We start from the raw sequence: 14,592 nt of genomic DNA on the forward strand, positions 1-14,592 counted from the left end.
TTACCATTACTCCCTTATCATGAAAGAAAAACTATATGCGTCTTTGGTTAACTTAGCTAGCTAGTCAAGTATACTCTCTTCCTCATGATGATGATTAATGACTAATATTTCCTCATCATCCTTATTGTGATGAATCATAATTAATGTGGTCAAACATATGCGAGTGGGTGGGTTATCTCCACTTACAGCAATTTAGTTTGACGAAACATATAGCTAGATAGCTTGAAAGTACAAATTAAGTATACCTAGCTGGGTTTGCACTAACAATTTACATCCTACTCAACTAACGCAATCGGCCACTTTGATTTGACCTTATTTTGTATAAAATTTTCAGTAAGCAAAAGCTGTATACATATTATTATTTCAAGACGGGTAGACCAATGAAAGCAATTGATCTAGGCTTGACTTAAAATATGTATCATGCATACTGCTCTAACAAGGTAAGAAAGTAGAGGTGTGTATATGTTAGTTCGGCTAGTTAATCATTGGTGATCTTCTTTTGCTGTCATATTCGAGCAAGTACAGTTCCATTGACAAGCTGAGAAATATTTTAATTATATTGTAAACGAATTTTTTGTTCTTTCATTGTTATTCAACTCAATCAAAACAAATAACATACAAACAAACCTTGCAGTTTTACAATTCTTTAAAGCATTTAAGGCTTTAATTTACTTTCATATATTGCTATTCAATCTTTTAGTCTTTTAACTTTCAAACCCTAGATTTCCCTAACTCGTTTGAATTCTATTGTTTTTTAAAGAAGTGAAGAAGGTATTACGTCCCTCCCGATGTGTCAAAATAGTAATATTCATAATATGAGTGGGGGGCTGAGTCTCCCAGCTTGACTAGGTTCCAAACCCCATAATTAAAAAAAAAAAAGAAGAAGAAGAAGAAGAAGAAGAAGTGAAGAAGGTGTTCATATGGTGCATGATCCTTCTCCATATTCAAAAGTTGAGAAACAATATACTTCTACATCTGACTTGAGAATGATTGAGCAATTCAGTATCTAAAGTGATTTCCTACCTGAGAATTGATCGACATTTTGTACTAATTAAAACCGCTATTATAGACACACACACACACACCATAAGTTCATAACCACGTTTTTGCATTTTTAATTAAGAATCCATTATTATGATGTACATAAGAATGAAATGCTCCAATACAGTGTTGTAAGATTGATGGAGATCTTGTCGGTTGCTAATTCCATCACATTCAATCGATCATTTCCCGCTAATTTTAGCAAAACTGTATATTCATTGTTAGAAATGTTAATGTTATATCATTGAAATAAAAAGCACAACAATACTAACCTTGTGATTAAGAAATTTTATAAAATAAAAACAAAAAATAAAACTCAAGAGCGTTTGCAGTGTACTAGGCCACTGCACCTCCCGTTGTGCAGCCCAGATTACTAGCTGCCTCTGCCTTTAACGTACAACTCACCTGCCATCGCACTCTACTTGTGTATTTTTCTCCTTGGCTCCATGACTTCATCAATCCGATGTTCAATGAGCTCTTGATTTGATGGAATTCCTTTCCACCCACGAATTTTCTCTCTTTGTCTTTCAATCTCAGTTTACTTTGATTTTATTTTTCATCAAGCCTTTTGTGCATCTTGATTAACTCCAACCCAGGTCAACAAAGTGCATGTGCTCTACGATGAACCGACTAACAATATTAGAAGAAAAAGTGGATAGAGAGAGAGAGAAAGGAAGAGATAGAAAGAAAGAGACCAGGATATTTGTACAATGCTGCAAATATGGATTGGTATAGATCTGTACTAGGTTTATATTGTCTTGTTTATTTACTTGTAATTATTTTTTTATTCAAGGGTAATATTAGAAATTTTGGTGTTAAAAATCTAATGTAGGGTGAACAAAGAAAATAGTAGGGTGGTATTAGCCGTACCCTAAAGATATCTTACATAGTCGGCACCATAGAAGTCTTTATTAAAATCTATTTATCGTAAAAAAACACTTCCAATAGATTGAGCAACTATGCGAACAAGCTAGACCATACATGTCATAAGAATAACAGGTAATAAAAAAGGAAATGGGATCCAGTGATTTGGCAAATTGGGGAACAAATCAGTGGGTGAGTGGAACTTGGTTTGATGAGGGTGAAGTAGTTTTAGATGAGAATCTTCTTCAGGCTCTCCTAAAGCATCAACACAAGAAATTCAAGGCAAATCAATGTCAAACGAGTTCAAGGTACCTTGCACGCAACCGGGCACCCACGGTGCGTCTCAATCTTTAGTTGTTTGTATTATGGTTAATCTTCAACCATATTCATGGTTTGCTAATATTTTTTGCATTTTTATTCTTGGACTAAATTCAGTTTATCTCCCTAAGGTTTGGGAGTAACTTCATCTTAGTCCATGTGGTCTCAATTTAATCAGAAACACCTTTAAGCTTTCCAATTTCAGTCAGCCGTGTCCAATTTCTCAGGCTCCGTCCAAATTGGACATTAATTGCTGAAGTGGATGTTAACTTTCCCACTTTGGACCCACCTGAAATGCTAAATTATACTTTTAACCCTTATCTTCTTCCTTCATACTTGAACAAGTAAAACACATACCTAAAAGGGTAAAAAACACAGTAATCACTGTCCCCTCATTTTGAAACTGATCACAAAATTAAATTCATTTCACAAAATCAAATCACCTACTACGAACCTTTTCTTCAAAACCATCACGGAATTAAACACATTTTGCCAAAACCACCAAAACCTCGATCTCGGTGGCTACAGAACTCTAAATTAGACACAACAAATGAGCAAAACAAAAAACCAAGAACCCAAAATGAAGAACAAAAAGAGAATCCTGTGCTAAATTGATAAACCCCAAATTGTGCTTAATTGATAAATCCAAATTGTGCTGGTATCATAAAATTGTTCCTCTAGGATGACGAGTTTTGGGCAGGGAATCCGACTCAGAAGTGTGAAGAGCGGGTCAGAGAACACTTTGAGGAAGACGAGGAGCTGGATCTTAAGAGGGAATTCACGCTTGTTGAGACAAGAGAGAGCTTGGTTGATAAAGGATTGGGTGCACGGAGGTCCACCGGTCGAGGTGCAAAATCCGAAAGCAGTCAAAATTGCAAAAGTGAGCTGAAGATTGAAGACTTACGGAGAAGGGCTGTGATTTCGGGATCCAAAGCCTTGGCTACCTTGGCGACATGAGCTTCCTCAAGGTAAAGAATTGTGTTATTAGCCCAAGATTCAGAGTAGCAAGCCAATCAGGTTAATAAGGTGCTTCTTGTTAGAACCCACATCGACATGGCAATGGGGACAAATTCAGACCCTTCGATGAGCTTGCATGCCACGAGACACAAAACGGGTCCGACCAGGTTAGAGAGAATAGACGGGTCTTGCGGTTTTTGGGTTTGTGGGATTGAGATAGAGGAACAAGGGTTTGGGGATTGGGACTTAACTCTAAGGTTTGGAGTTTTTGGGTGAGGGAGTTTGATGGGAGGTGAAATGGGAATCAAGGTCAGACCAGGTTAGAGAAGAGAGAGACCTGGAGTGGGATTGAAGGAAGGAGAAGATAAATCCCGTTGTTACGAGTTTTTGAGTCTTCAAATGACAATTTTAGCCCATATATAAAGTGGGTCCCACTGTCAGAGTTAACGTCCAAAGCCTGAGAAATTGGAAAGCTCTGGGGTGTTTTTGATTAAATTGAGAGCACATGGACTAACATGAAGTTACCCCCAAACCTCAGCGGGGTAAAGTGAATTTTATCCTTTATTCTTTATAAAAGGTTTTGGTCTCATGTCCCTGGCCCCCTTTTGATGTTGGTCTCTCTTTCATTTAATAATTTTTTTTTGCCAAAAAACAAAAAAAACAAATAACTGGGTGAGTGGAGTTTTGTGTGAAAATGTATATGCCTTTCACGTAAATAGTGTGGTTCTATCTAAGTCCTCCAACTGTTTCGTCACTGATCGCCGTTAGGGTTCATAACGTGTGTATCCTTCGTATTAGAGGAAAACACATATAATCTATCTAAGTCTCAATGTTTTCTTTCGAGGCCTGACCTCATATGTACGATGATCTTTACATTAATAGTGTGTTCTATCCAATGTTTTTAGTAGTGCAAGGAGATGTGTTTTGGGTCTCGCAAGTGAGGCATAAGCCTAGAAACATCGAGCCACAAGCCTGTAGCAAATTGCCTCTCATTAGAGAGAAAACACATAAAGGAAAGAAGAGAAGAGAAGATAAGAGTGATGATGACAGAGATCGTGAGGTGCACACTGTTAGAAAGGTCGTGAGCACTATAAATAAGGAATTAATTGATTAGGTAAACACGACTATTAACAAACAAATAGTAACACTTAATACTTAAAAGTACCTAAAAGGTAAAGTATATTATATCAATCAAATTTTAAATATTTGAGTTTTTTTTTTTTTTTGGAATCAGGAGGAAATAGTATATTCATCACAAGTCAAAACAGGCCATTACATACCCTTCCGATGTCATTTAAGGACATAGACAGACAAGAAGATAGTGGTAGTACCCACAAGTGGTACATAGAAATAGACCTACTCATTATACATGCAAAGACGTAGAGTAGCGGAGACCCTCCTTTGGTACTACTCCAGAGCCGCTAGACATACATAGAGACGTACAAGTTATTCAAGAATTTTACAAATAAATATACTAGAGTTCAAACTCGTATATATTTTTCATTTATATATCAAGGGTAGGATTGTAAATGAATAAATATATCTCTATTACTATAATCGGAGGCCCTCTTTTGGTGTCAAAGGCTTCACCAAATTTTGAAAGTGCTTATAATACCCTTCAATAACATAAGGGCTAAATACTAGTTAGTACCCTGTGGTTTAGGTCCAAAATCAATTCAGTCCCTGGACTTCTAATTTCATCAAAAACACCCCTGCACTTTCAATTTTGATCTAATAGGTCCAATTCGTTAATATTCTTTCAAATAGTTGGATTATTTGTTGAAAAACTATTTATTTTTAATAGTAGGACTCACTCCTAAATTGACAATGCAGACCACCTTGACACCACATCATAAAATATAGGCCATATATGATCCACATTAACAAGTTAAATAACTCAATTGCCGGAAAACTAACAAATTGGACCTATTAGATCAAAATTGAAAGTGCAGGGGTGTTTTTGATGAAATTAGAAGTTCATGGACTGAATTGATTTTGGACCTAAACCACAGGGTAGTAATTTGTATTTAGCCCATAACATAATTATTAAATTAAGTTAATAAAATATAAATAAATAAAAGAGTAAATTGAAAAAAAAAAATACCCAAACCACCACTATTCTATGTCTAAAAAATAAATAACCACTATTCTTTTTAATCGATCTATTTTCCATTAACATCACATTATCACCTGCGAAAAACGCGGGCACGTTGCTAGTGATTATAAATTATCCAAATGAGCACTCCTAACCATCTGGTTAAACAACCAACTGTATCAAGATTCACCAGCACGAGTCACGACGGTGAAAATGATCACAAAAATAAAAAAATACAAAAAAGTCAAAGTTAAAACCCGAGACAAGCCATAGATAATTAAGAAACGTAGCCCTTAATGAGAGAAAACACTAGGAAATGGCTCCTTATGGCATCATGGAGGTCAAGTCTTGGATTAAGATCGAGTTGTCCTTTGGAATTGTACTAGCAGAGACTCCGGCAGGGTTATTATCGGATCGGGTTCGTCTTCAACATGATCACCAACTAAGATCAGTCTGGTAGCGTCGTCTATCTAAGATGGTGGCGGCGAGGAGCAGCGGGGTAGTTGCAGATCCTCATGAGCCTGCTGTTCATGAGTCTTTCTAAGGAGTTGACGTTGGCGACTTTCTCTTGATCAGGTAGTTTAGGTTTGCGGAACCTCCTTGCCAGCTGGTTAGAGGTTCAGGCAGGAGTTAGAGCAGCAGTGGCGGAACAAACATGCTTGGCTAGATTGGCTGCTAGGGTTCACCCTTGTTGGGCTTGGGCTTCGATTTGGGCTTGGGCTTCGATTTGGGCTTGGATTTGGTTGGGTGGATTAGGATAGTGGTACTTGGGTTCATAATGGCTTGGATCCAGATTTGGGACCTCGGTGGATTTTCTATAAAAATTTGGGATCCAGGACGATTTCCGTTTTGGTATCAAATTTGTTATTTTTATTGGGATCAAACCTGTGAGGAACTGCAGGGATTATTAGTCTGAGGTTGTCAGCGAGTCTATTGAAGGATTATGCCGAAAATTTTATTGTTAGTTTCTTATTAGTTTACTCCCTCTGAGTTTCACTCGATCAATTGGTGGAGTGGTATTGCGTTTAGCAGTGTCTGTTTCTGACGGTCCCACTGAGGTAGGTCATTGTGTAATATTTCTTTTTCCATATTGAATAAAAATAGCTAACTGTTGTAGAGAAACTGAAATTGAGAGGAATTTGCTGTGTATTCTCATTGATAATAGGGGCCTCTTTATATAGAGGATTACAATGCATAGAATCTCAATCGTACAAGGAAAGTAATCGTACATTGAATAGGAATCTAGATCTTTCTAATTTAACCCTATTACCACTAGGTCAAGTAACCTAGAGTTTGGGCCAAACACAAATAGAGATATCCTTAAACACTCCCCCTTGTGTTGTCCAAACGCGGTGCTTCTCTCGTTGCCTCGTTAAAAACCTTGCCGAGTAACAAAAACCCAGTGGGACGAGCACAACACACCCTTCACGTTTCGAGACCATACATGTAGACATCTCCCCCTGATGTCTGCATCTCCCCCTGATGACTACGGTCATGGGAGTTCGGATAACTTCCGTAAACGATGCTACCAACATGTTTCTCGAAAGTGGAATTTAGGCAATGACTTAGTGAGCAAGTCTGCCACACTGTCCTCAGATCGAACCTAGTTCATTTTGATCTTGAGGAGAGTCTGTTGTTGCTGATTATCATTGGTGTTGTCGCTTTTGATGTAGCCTTGCTTCATTTGTTCAAAACAAGCAGCATTATCCTAAATGCTAGTAGGCTCATCTATGGTAGACTTCAAACCACAATTGTTCGAACATGCGTAATTATGGATCCAATCCATATACATTCACGAATCTCTTCGTGAAGAGCAATAGTCTCTGCATTGTTCGAAGATATAGCGACTAGGGTCTATTCTGTAGACCTCCAAGATATCGCAGTCTTTACCCATGGTGAACACTTAACCAGTTTGGGAAGACTTTTGTGTGGGTCAGAGAGATACCCAACATCAGCAAAACCTTCCAAAACACATGTTGTTTTGGGATGGGGATAGAGGACGCAGGCCAGTATAGGCGGCGTTCCTGGTGTGTGATGGGACTGAATCCATCATCTCTCTGTAGGGATAGAACAAGCCCATATCAATCGTACATCTTAAGTACTGAAAGATATCTTTTACACCAATCTAATGGCGTCGCGTTGGCGCAAAGCTATATCTTAGTTAACAAGCATACTGCAAATGAGATGTCTGGTCTTGTGCATTTAACTAAGTACAATAATGCGCCTATTGTACTCAAGTAAGGCACTTCTGCCTCTAGCACATCTTCTTCGTCATCATCCTTTTGACGAAAATGATCATTTTCAGGATCAAGACTACGGACGATCATGGGGGTGCTTGAAGGTTTGACCTTGTCAAAATGCCTAAGCATCTATCAACACGATGCTCAAGTTCCAAACCGCGACATAATCGTGTTCTCCCAAAATCCTTCATCTCAAACTCGGATTTCTAGTGTTCAGTGGTTTCCCTTAACTCTTTAAGGGCTTCTAATGAAGATCATGTCCAACATGAACCGCGATAGAATCCGAAACTTGTTATGGAAACGCGTGGGCATATCCCTTCCCAATCAAGTAGTCACTTTAGTGAGCGTTTCAACCTCTTTGTAAACGCGCTCCGTGGTCTAGAGCCACTTGACTTGGGTAAATGAAGTTCACCATGAACCTTCATGTATATTCCGTATCTAGATCCCCATAGAGATACGTAGTGACCACATTTGTAAGCTGCATGTTCAGTTATTCGGAAACTACCAAACTGACAAGGTAGTGGAGTGCAATGACATCCATTACGAGAGAATATGTCTCATCGTAGTCGATTCCAGGGCGTTTTGTGAGAAGCCTTGCGCCATAAGGCGAGATTGTCATCTCTTTTTCTCATCACGCTTTCTAACGAAGACCCATTAGTCAATAGGTTTTATGTCAGGAGGTGTTGGCATTACTAGCTCGAAAACCTTCCTCTTCGTTAGAGAATCCATCTTAACCTGGATCGCATCTTTTCCATTTGGGCCAAATCTCTCTACGTTGGCATTCATTCATCAACGGAGCGTGGTTCGATATCATCAGACTCAACAAACTCATGCGCAACGAAATGCGCGACTACATCATCAATTATGATGGAGTTTCTATCCCACATCTCATGTACACTAGTGTAAGTTTCATAGAGCTCTATATTCTCAGGAATAGGGTTCTAACGTTGAGGCGTCCCCCAACGATAACCATAACCCGGAAGATTCTCATGAGACGGATTTTGAGTGTCGATGATAAAAGGATTGGAATGTGCCAAAGTATCCTTCGAACCCACGGGCCTCCCATGCATCCTAGCTGGGGCCATGGCCTGTAACGCCAGAGTGCCACTCTCTATGGCGTTGGCGCCATGCCTACCTCTGTGTAGGGTGGCGCTACGTCCTCTCGTAGGGACGTCCATCCTTGCAGGCATGTTTGCAACATATTTGTGTGATCTCGTCACTTTAACAGGGATCGAGATGAGACATAGTGGGGACAGACTACGACAATTCCTGTCGTTCCTGTTGAACATTCGTGTTCGTATCTCCCCCTAACGACGGGAAGACTGTCTCATCAAAGTGACATCCGCAAATCTAGCGGTAAGGAGATCGCCTAGCAAGGGCATTAAGTGGCGGACGATTGTTGGAGTCTCAAATCCAACTGAGTTGCTCATTCGTCTGTAAGGACCCATTATAGAGCGCTGTGGCGGCGCAATTGGCACATAAATGGCTCACTCAAATGTGCGTAAGTACAAAATACTTGTACCCAGTCACTAGCTGTAAGGCAGAGAGACATTGAGTGGCGGTAGGTCGTAGGCGAATTAGCATAGCTGCATGCGATATTGCATCCCCCCAGGCTGATATTGGTGCGCATTACCAATGTCCGGACTACCATCGTAGCCGTTTCTGCGAGACCATTTGGGTGTGCTCATGGGAATATGATGTCCAACATCAGTCCCAAATGCAATAACTATCGAAAGTCTTCGATGTAAACTCACTAGCATAGTCAAATCCAATTGACTGAATAGGATGATTCGGGGAGTGAGCCCATTGTCATATGATGTGTGCTAGGAGTGTTTCATAAGCAGCATTACAAGTGGACAATGGCACAACACGTGACCAGCGTGTTTGCATATCAACCAACATCATGAGATATTTAAACGTTCGCAAGTTGGTGGAATCAGTCCACAGAATCCCTACGGATTCTATGTAAGAACATAATGAGTATTTTCATATCCTTTGCATAGGACGGTCTCAGTCCTAATTTTCCTAAGGAAGTGGCTTTGTAAAATGAGCGAGAGGCCTTAGAAGCAACCAAGGAGAGTTTTGGTTGGGCCTGAGCGTTTGAAACGCATATTGAAGCAAAGTTTGTGACTACATCACCCATCATGGTGTCATGACCATGGGAAGTGGCATCCATGGCGTTATAACCATAGGGATTGACATCCATGGCGTCATGGCCATGGGTAGCGCCATATATGGCGTTGTCATGAGGGACTTGGGCGGCCATATGGCGCTCCAAGACAGCTGCAGTGCCAGATGCTGCAATTGTTGCAGTCTTGCTAAGTCCAGGAATCAATTTTTGATTCTTGCTTCATTTCGCTCGAGGGTGTCCATGTGAAGTCTTTAGTAGACGGATCACCATATCATGACCAGGGTGACTTATCCTGTCGAGACGAAGCCAATATGTGTCTAAATCCAAGAGATCTTCTCTCATAACTTTATTGGATTTAATAGCTCGAATAGTGACATAGAGTCCACTAGAGAGACACATAAACTTCTCTAAGATGCGCCTTCGTTCGCAATCATTAGAGGCATTACAAAGGAACTCATTTCTGTTCTCTACATGCGTTTTCGCATGGAATCCGTTGGCTATCCATAGGTGCGAGTTGCCCTAGGAGCGTAGAGAGTTTCTGTGACATTAATCAAGGTGCCATTTGGCAAAGAGAACTTGGGCTATTCCATGTCCTTGAATTAATACTGATGGCCCAGCCATCGTAGTCACAAAGTAACATGCTCATGAATCAAAATGGAGTCATAATGAAAAGAACTCAAAATTTTATTCATAAGCCAACGGAGTACATCATTGTCTCTTAACCATTAGGAGAATCTAATCCAAATGCTTAGCTAATGCAAAACAATGGTAGTCGTCTAACTTCTTTCGGTAATTCCAACGCAAATGTGACCAGGTGAGTAGGGAGATGTCGGTGGAGCAAAGCTCGCTTAATTACCACTTATCTCAAAACCTTCCTAGACATCACATTTACATTGAGTACGCCTACTTTGAAGAAAGACTAAACCATAGGCATCTACTACAAAAATAATATGGCAATTGCCTACATCTCTTTGGAAAATAAAGACTTAAACAGAATTGGCGATCTATTGATCCCAGCCAGATTCGTAGTCTTCAACCCTTCACTCTAGATCATCTTCTTGATCTTCTTGTTCTACATAGTGAGCTTCTCTTGCTTCACAATATGCTTTGTAGGCGGTGACAATTTCTTCACGAGCTCTACAAATGTGTGCCCAATGATCAGACACTCCACATCGGGAACATACATCTCTTTGCTCAAACTCCATTGATTGAGGCGCTTTGAAAGCGTCATTTAGATGGCTCTTAGTGTTGGTGGCGCCACCGACATGGCCAGAGGCGTTGCCTCCCTCTCTCTTTCCACGTTTACCTCTTCGGTTTCGTGTTCGCCTATTTTGGCGGTTACCTTCCCAAGTAGAGCAATTATATGGACCAGAACGTCCAGAAGTATCCCTAATATTAGGGTTTCGCTCTTGGCGCCCTCTCTTTAGGGCGCGACTATAATTGGATTCCGGAATATGCTCTGTTCCCACGGATCTCGAATTATAGTTCTTCACAAGGATGTTGTCATGCTTTTCAGCGACATTCATAGCTCCAATGAGCTCATGAAACCTTGTGATTCGTCTTGCATTAACATCGATTCGATAGTTCTTAGCAACCATCAATGCAGAGACGGGGAAAGTAGAGAGAGTCTTCTCAATCAACATCGCATTTGTGATCTCTTTACCACAGAATTCCATTAAGGATTTAATGCGAAGTGCTTCCGAGTTGTAGTCAAGAACTGACTTGAAATCACAGAAGCGGAGGCTATGCCATCTCACTTCTAGGTCAGGAAGCAGGGAGTCACGGACGTTGCCAAATCTTTCTTCGAGTGAGGCCCACAGCTTTCTGGGGTCTTCTTCATTCATACACTCGTACTGGAGCGAATCATCCATATGACGAGTCATTAGGATGATGGCTTTCGCCTTATTTGCCTCGAAGGCTGCTCTATTTGCTTCCAAAGCTTGAGCTTGCTCAACAGTTAGCACGTCCTGGCTAGGCTTGAGAATCGTATCCAGGATTCCATTGGCCTTGAGATGCTGGCGGACATCACGAACCCACCTGTGATATCCAGAGCCAGTTGTTCCCAATGGAGCAAAGTCCAATTTGTTCAGGTTACTCATCCTGAAAGAGAACAAGAAATTAGGGTTAGTTTCGGAGCGGAAAAAGCTACCACGAAAACATATAAAATTTCTGAGCGTAGTCGCTTCCAAGAAATTAGGAATTTCCGAGCGTAGTCGCTTCCAAGAAATTTGATTCCAAGAGGGATTGGATTAGATCGAAACAATGATGTAAGTGGTCGATCATAGATTCTCTACAAACTCTAAGTTTGGAGATCTCAACAAGCTCCAAGCTTGAAGTGAGCACGAACCCCCACAGTTCGGCTATTGGTCTCCCCTATGAAGAAGAAAGGGGGGTAGAAGAGGGGAGGTTGCAAGTCCCCGAGAAAAGAAGAAAAGAATGAAAAACTTGAAAAACAGGAACTTTTAGAAAAGTTTACCTCTTAGGATTGCAGAACACATATGGTCCTTGTCGTAGGATTGTAGACGAGCTTTAGTCCTAGTGCAAGTAAGTAGACTTGTAGGATTGCAGCGTGGTAGCGAAGACGCGAGGGTCGCGGAATCGCGGAGTCGCGAGGGCACGAGGTCGCGGGGGTCGCGGTATCGTGGGCGTGTCGCGGGGTTGCGAATGTGGACTGTGTCGCCGGGTCGCGGTGTTGCGAGAATGCAGGGCCGCGAGGATGCTGCAGGGATGCCGCGAGGTCGTTGCAGGGATGCCGCGATGCCGCGAGGATGCCGCGAGGTCGCTGGTGAGTCGCGGTCGCTAGGGCAGGTGAGCGCGCGAGGGTAGAAGGCAAGCAGGGCTTGCGGGTGCTGCATGGGCAGCGAGGCTAACCTGGTAGGGTTAGCGTTGAGTTGCGACGCGGGGGCTGTAGTAGCACAGGCAAGGCTAATCCGGTGGAGCTTGATCAATTTCTGGGGTTTTGGTTTCTAAAGCTAGGGTTAAGGCTCGTGCTGATAACGTGTTGTAGAGAAACTGAAATTGAGAGGAATTTGCTGTGTATTCTCATTGATAATAGGGGCCTCTTTATATAGAGGATTACAATGCATAGAATCTCAATCGTACAAGGAAAGTAATCGTACATTGAATAGGAATCTAGATCCTTCTAATTTAACCCTATTACCACTAGGTCAAGTAACCTAGAGTTTGGGCCAAACACAAATAGAGATATCCTTAAACTCTAACCTCTTTCTACTAAAAAAACAAAGAAGAAGAGTTTTACGAATCAAATATACTAGAGTTCAAACTCGTATATATTTTAAATTTATGTATCAAGGGTAGGATTGTAAATGACTAATATAGGATCATAAATGATTCAAACGAGCACTCCTACCTATCAGGTTAAACAACTGATCGGGCCATCAAGATTCACCAACATAGATCACGACGGTGAAAATGATCACAAAAAGAGAAAAAAAAAGAGACAAAGTTAAACCCCAATACAAGTCACAGATAGCCAAGAAACGTAATCCTCGACGAGAGAAAACACCAAAAAAGGGAGACAAACTTTTCATGTTAGCTCTAGTTGAGAACCATCAAAGATTAAAGGAAAAAGCTCGATACGTCGCAGCAAACTTTTGAATCGCCATTCATAAGATGCTTGTAGAATCTAACGTAAGTCTAACCGAACAAGAAAGAGGCGTTGTTGTTGTTTTTTTTTTTCATCCAAAAAAGAAAAGGAAGCTTCTATTCAGACCTCCCAAACTAGCATGTACGTGGACCTCCTAACTTTTTTTGTAATTTTCAAAATCCTATATTGCCCTTGAGGAAAAAAAAACTGATAAATTTCATTTTTCTTGACTAAGAAAGAATACCAATACCAGATTTTCTCTCTAAAAAAAAAAAAAAAAAATTCCAGATTGGGTGCGGCTATTACCACCCTACCATTTTCTTAGTTCACCATACAATCATTTGAATTATTGAAAGACTATATTACCCAAGTGCAAAATGACTAATAAGTACACTAATTTTCTAAAATCTAAATATATAAGAAAAAATAAATACATAACCAATTAATTAAATACAAATACTACTTAATTTCTCATGTTATTAATCTCATCGTTAATTCGTTATTCAAATCACAAAACCATTAGTGTTAACTTCATCAAAATCTTTGTAGTACCCTTTGTGAACACCGAAAGTGAAAAATTTAAAATACGGAAAAAAAAAAATCATTCTTTTCTTCATTGCTCATAGTTATTAACTTACTAATATTTTGACATGAATTGAAATAGCCGATCATTGGAATTGAAAGAAAAAAAATGGGAGTAAATCTAATTATGATCTTATTAGGAAAACTTTAATATATATATATATATATATAATTTTTTTTTTATTGGTATAAATTAAATGAGAAATTTAAGTTAAATTTTTTTTTGATTGGATATTTCTAGAAAGAAAAATGGGTTAGATAAGTAAATTTAATAATTGAAATTAAAATATAGGGTGTAATGAGCAAGTAGAGTGAACAAAAAAAATTGTAGGGTGGCAATAGCCGCACCCTTCCAGATTTCATTTTGTCTATTTCTTCAACAGGAGGTTGATATCTCCTCCTCAACCCTACAAATTTCTTTAATCCCCCAATACCCACCTAGACCATGAAAAACCCAGTCTTCCTTAGGTTGAAATTTTATACTTGATGAATCACTTTACAAGTCTATTTTTTTTGGAGAGTTAAGAAAGACGGGATGTCGGAGCGGGTGGGTACGTACGTTGGGGATGTGGATGTTGTTGGCGGCGGCAAGGGGGAGGGAGATGAGTTGGGGAGAAACATCTTCATCTTAATGGTGGCTTACATTACTATAAGTAACATCTTCATTTTCATCTTGATCTTAATCTAGTCGTCGGTGGGTGTTGGATTAAGTTACTATCAGTAACATCTTCATCTTAATTATCCAATATACCAATTA

This window comes from Rosa rugosa, chromosome 2, assembly GCF_958449725.1.
Source record: "Rosa rugosa chromosome 2, drRosRugo1.1, whole genome shotgun sequence".
Taxonomy (NCBI): domain Eukaryota; kingdom Viridiplantae; phylum Streptophyta; class Magnoliopsida; order Rosales; family Rosaceae; genus Rosa; species Rosa rugosa.